Source organism: Apium graveolens, chromosome 4 (genome assembly GCF_009905375.1).
Source record: "Apium graveolens cultivar Ventura chromosome 4, ASM990537v1, whole genome shotgun sequence".
Taxonomy (NCBI): domain Eukaryota; kingdom Viridiplantae; phylum Streptophyta; class Magnoliopsida; order Apiales; family Apiaceae; genus Apium; species Apium graveolens.
This window is the reverse complement of record NC_133650.1, coordinates 46,578,617-46,584,616: the sequence shown is the minus strand read 5'-3', so window position 1 is coordinate 46,584,616 and position 6,000 is coordinate 46,578,617.

The following is a 6,000-nucleotide window of genomic DNA, read 5'->3' as shown; positions in this document are numbered from 1 at the left end:
ACAATTGAACGAAACAACGCGCGAGTGAAATTATTCCCGAAAATTTACAAAATAATTCTAAAATTCTCAGAATATTATGAACTTAATAAAATGTGAATCTTGTAATTTTTGAGAAATTCTGGAATTAAATACTGATTTTACAAATAAATAAAATCAGAAAATCGTACAGGGTTAAATAATTGATGAAATATTGATTTCCAAATTTTATAAAATTCCAAAAATAGTTATTGTAATTATAAAACCATTAAAACAATTTTAAAGATAATCCACATATTTATACAAATATATTTGCATTAAATCTACTTTTAAAAGTGGAAACAATTCAATACAATTTCATAATTAATTACGGGGACAACCCAGTACACCATATATCACACATACATAATAATAAAATAAAATTGAGCTGACAAAAACTATACACATACTTTATTTACTTAATACTTCCACAATTACATATTTAAATAATTCAAAAATACACGAGTCGTTATATCCTTCCCCCTTAAAAAGATTCTGTCCTCATACTCTGATCTAACTAAATAAGTGAGGATATTTGTCAAGCATATCTGACTCTAATTCCCAAGTAGACTCTTCTACTCGAGGATTTCAAACATACTTACTATAGATATACCCTAATTTCCAAGGACTCACCTTTAACGATCAAGAATTTGGATCGATCACTACATACAGAACAAACTTTGACAAGAGCCCATTGGCTTCTAATAAATCACTTAATTCAAATCAGATAGTTATCGCTTTAATATTGACAGACAAAACATATTATGTACACACTGTTGTGACGGTAATATCAACTCATGAACAACTCTATATATATTTATCAATACCTCGAATGGTTCACTAAATTTAGGACTTAACTTGTCCCTTCTACTCAGACTTATCCAATCTCATTCAAGATGAAACTTTTATTAACACTACTGGTCCTATTTATATATCCATACTCTCTCTCTCGATACAAATACGCCTTCTTTCTTTGTCTACTCCGAGCCGCTTCAATCAATATCACTACACCCTTTGGTGTACTGAATTAACTTAGGATTTGACAACTTTCTTTCTCCCACTTTACCTCAATAAAGTGGGGACCTACACTTGCGTGGCATTCTAAAGTTGACATCGATGATAATGATCATCCCAGTTTTTCCTTAAATTTCAACCTCTCAACATATCTTATATTTCCTGAACGCTTCCTCACTTTGACCTTTCGTTGAAGGTGAAGGGTTTTTAGCACATAAACGCAGCAAAAACGTAAATTTAAATCTTAAAAAAAACCGAAACCCTCCGCAGGATCCATGCGAAAAATAATATTTAATTCGTAGTTTAATATGTTTACCTTAAGAAGCTTTACGTTAATGGAAAGATGGAGGTCTTTAATGGCGATCCAAAAATGATGAATGGAGATCCTTAGCAGCTGCTGCTCAAGTGTGAAGCACTCCACCGGTATCCACCAAGAAAACGATGTAATGGAGAAGGAGGAGGTGGAGAGAATTGGGGTTTTGTAAATCTTTTTGTTTGAGGCAAAAATAGGATCTATAATAGTATATTTATAGGCAAAATTTTCAGCTGAAAATTTTTCCATAAAATATTATTATTATTAACCCTTTATTATTCTCACTAATAATTAAAACACCTTTTAATTATTAATCCTTTTTCTAAACTCTTTAGAAATAATTCTCTCACTTGATTTAATTTCCAAAAATTAAATTCTTAATTAATAATATTAAGAACCTTTTCTTAATTAATTTATAATCAATTAAATCTCACTTAATCAATTATTAAATTTTCCAATTAATTATTTATTTCATAAATAAATAATTATCAGCCATTATTAATTAATTCCTCCACCATTAAATCATTCTCTTTTATGGTGTGACCCTGTAGGTTCAATATTAAGCCGGTAGTAGAAATAAATAATAATAAAACTATTTTATCATTATTTATATAAATTCTCTAATTCATTAAATATAATTAATTAATTAATCATATTTATTCTACATTGTGAGGGATACTTCTCAGCATATCGCGACTATCCGGATAATACGAATTCACTGCTTAGAATACCAAGAACCTATTCAGTGAGTAGTTACCGTACAATTAATTCCTTCTACCCTGCAATGTCACGATTAAATACAAGGCATGGAACTTGTGTCAAGCCTATCTTATTTAATCACTTGCTTTCCCATTCACTATGCTTAGTTCTATTTAATGTAAATTAGAAACTCCTTTCTAATTTCATTTACTCTGGCCAGAGATTCCTGAACTAGCATAAGTGGATCAGCATTGAACATTCTCTTCCTTCACTGGAAGGGGTAGATCCTTTATTGATCATACACTATCTTCGTGTACAAATTTCTATACCCAGTAGAGCCCTTATAATTGTCCCTTGAGACTAAGAACTAAACCAAAGCATAGTTCAGTGTACACAAGATGACTATGATGACCTCAAATCTAAGGATACTTGTACAACTATCACTATGTGAACAACTGCTGACACGTGAGTGAACTCCATCAGTTATTCAGCTGTGTGAGTCATGTTCAGTGAACTTATTCTATAATAAGCACCTACATACTAGCTATAGTGTCAACACACAAATGTCTATGAGAACAGACATCCTTCATAATGAAGCAAGCATAGTATGTACCGATCTTTGCGGATTATTAATTACCAGTTAGTAATCCTACGACCAGGAACTATATAAGTTTAGAGTTATCATCTTTTAGGTCTCATTATTATGATCTCATCACAATCCATAAAAAGCTTTACTCTAAACTATGGTATATCTTATTTAAACATTTAAATAGATATAGCCCGGAATAAAAACAAAATAAGTCTTTTATTAATATCAATGAAATCAAAACAGATTACATAAAAGTTATTCCTAAATCCTCATACATGATTGGACTTAGGACATATCTCTTTCAATCTCCCACTTGTACTAAAGCCAATCACTCTGGTATCTAATACCCATCTTGTCTTTATGACGATCAAAGTGACTCTAAGAAAGTGGCTTTGTGAGTGGGTCTGCTACGTTGTTATGTGTGTCAACTCTCTCGACATTGACATCTCCTCTTTCAACAATCTCCCTAATCAGATGAAAGCGCCGCAGAACATGTTTGGAAATTCTGTGAGACCTAGGTTCCTTGGCTTGTGCTATTGTTGCGTTGTTATCACAATACAACACAATAGGCTCTTCAACGCTAGGAACAACTCCCAACTCAGAAACAAATTTCCTCATCTAAACGACTTCTTTTGCAGCCTCACTTGCAGCTATATATTCTGCTTCCGCTGTGGAGTCAGCCGTTGTAGACTGTTTGGAACTCTTCCAACTAATCGCACCACCATTCAGAGTAAACACATACCCTGACATGGATTTACTATCACTTTCTGATTGAAAACTGGAGTCAGTATAACCCTCTATTTTTCAACTCAGATTCACCACCAAAAACAAGAAAAATGTCCTGAGTCCTTCGCAAGTACTTAAGGATGTTTTTCACTTCCTTCCAGTGGTCTTCACCTGGATTGGACTGATATCTGCTCGTCACTCTAATTGAATAAGCAACATCAGGCCTTGTACTCAACATCGCGTACATGATAGATCCTATTTCTGAAGCATAAGGAATCTTACTCATACGCTCTCTTTCCTCAGGTGTCTTAGGAGACATTTTTTCGGAAAGGGACACTCCATGGCTCATCGGTATGAGACCTCTTTTGGAGTTTTCCATGCTAAACCTTTTAAGCACTTTCTGAATGTATGTACCCTGGGTAAGACCTATTATTCTTCTAGATCTATCTCTATAGATCTTCATACCGAGAATGTAGGATGCTTCTCCCAAGTCCTTCATGGTGAAGTTTTTTGATAGCCATACTTTGACTGATTATAGCATCGGTATATCATTTCCTATAAGAAGTATGTCATCCACATACAATACAAGAAATGTTACCGCGCTCCCATTAACCTTCTTCTAGACACATGGTTCATCTATGTTTTTGATAAAACCAAACTCTTTGATAGTCTCATCAAAACGGATGTTCCATCTACGAGAAGCTTGCCTTAAACCATATATGGTTCGTAGAAGCTTACACACTAGGTGTTCATTTTCCTTGGAAAGAAAACCCTCTGGCTGTGTCATATACACTTCCTTCTCAAGTTCCCCATTTAGGAAGGCCGTTTTCACGTCCATTTGCCAGATCTCATAGTCGTAGTAAGCAGCAATCGCAAGCAAAATCCGAATTGATTTTAACAGGGCTACAGGCGAAAAAGTTTCATCAAAGTCAATCCCTTGCCTTTGTTTAAATCCTTTTTCCACAAGCCTGGCCTTATAGGTCTCCACCTGGCCATCTGCTCCAATCTTTCTTTTGTATACCCTCTTGCACCTAATAGGCTTAACACCTTCAGGCGCCTCAACCAGAGTCCATACTTGGTTGGTATACATAGATTCCATTTCGGATTTCATGGCACTATGCCATTTCTCTGAGTCAAAACTACTCATAGCCTCATTATAGGTCACAGGATCGTCATCATCAATGATTGACAACTCATTGTCATTCTCAATGACAAGGCCATAATACCTCTCAGGTTGGCGAGTCACTCTCCCTGTCCTATGAATGGGCTGTTCCACAGAAGGCTGTTCAGTTTAAACAGGTGTTTCCACTTGATCCGTAGTAGTTTGTGCTTCTTGAACTTCATCAAGTTCAATTTTGCTCCCACTGTTTCCTTCAAGGATAAACTCCTTTTCCAAGAAGGTAGCATGTCTGGAGACAAACACCCGATGATCGGTGTAAAAGTATTACCCCAAAGTCTCTTTAGGATATCCCACAAAATTACATTTTACGGATCGAGATTCCAGCTTATCTGGGTCAACTTTCTTGACATAAGCTGGACATCCCCAAATCTTAACGTGTTTAAGACTCGGTTTCCTTTCTTTCCATATCTCATATGGTGTTTGAGGAACAGATTTGGAAGGCACCTTATTCAGTAAATATGTTGAGGTTTCCAATGCATAACCCCATAGGAATACTGGAAGATTCGCATAGCTCATCATGGACCGAACCATGTCTAACAAAGTTTGATTTCTCCTTTCAGATACCCCATTTAACTGTGGACTATATGGAGGAGTCCACTGGGAGACTATACCATTTTCTTTGAGATAATCTAGAAACTTTTCATTCAAGTATTCACCACCTCGATCTGATCGAAGAGTTATAATACTGTGTTTGGTTTGTTTCTCCACTTCATGTTTATATTCTTTGAACTTTTCAAAGGCTTCAGACTTGTGTTTCATCAAATACACATATCCGAATCTAGATCTATCATCTATGAAAGTAATGAAGTATGAAAATCCACCCATGGCTTGTGTAGACATTGGTCCACATACATCTGTGTGTACCAATCCTACCAAATCTGCAGCCCTCTCTCCATGTTCACTAAATGGAGATTTGGTCATTTTACCCAATAGACAAGACTCGCATGTAGGATATGATTCAAAATCAAAGGGGTCAAGTAACCCTTCCTTATGCAATGTCCGCAGTCTTTTTTCACTAATATGACCTAGCCTACAGTGCCATAAATAGGTCAGATTTTCATCATCTCGTTTTCTTTTATTAGTTTGTTCAATCTGAAGTAAATCATGCTCTACGTCACGTACATACAGACCATTATTTAAAATGCCACATCCAAAAAGAACATTATCTCTAAGGATAGAACATTCATTATTCTTAATAATAAATGAAAAACCATCCACATCCAACATAGGAATATAAACAATATTCCTCACAATAGAGGGAACGTAATAACAATTATTCAAAATAATAGTCTTGCCCGTAGGCATATGTAAACTAAATGATCCTACAGATATGGCCGCAACCCTTGCTCCATTGCCCATACGTAGAATCACCTCATCTTTTTCAAGAGTCCTACTTCCCTTTGGTCCTTGCAACGAATTACAAATATGAGAACCACAGGCGGTATCTAATACCCAAGTAGAAAT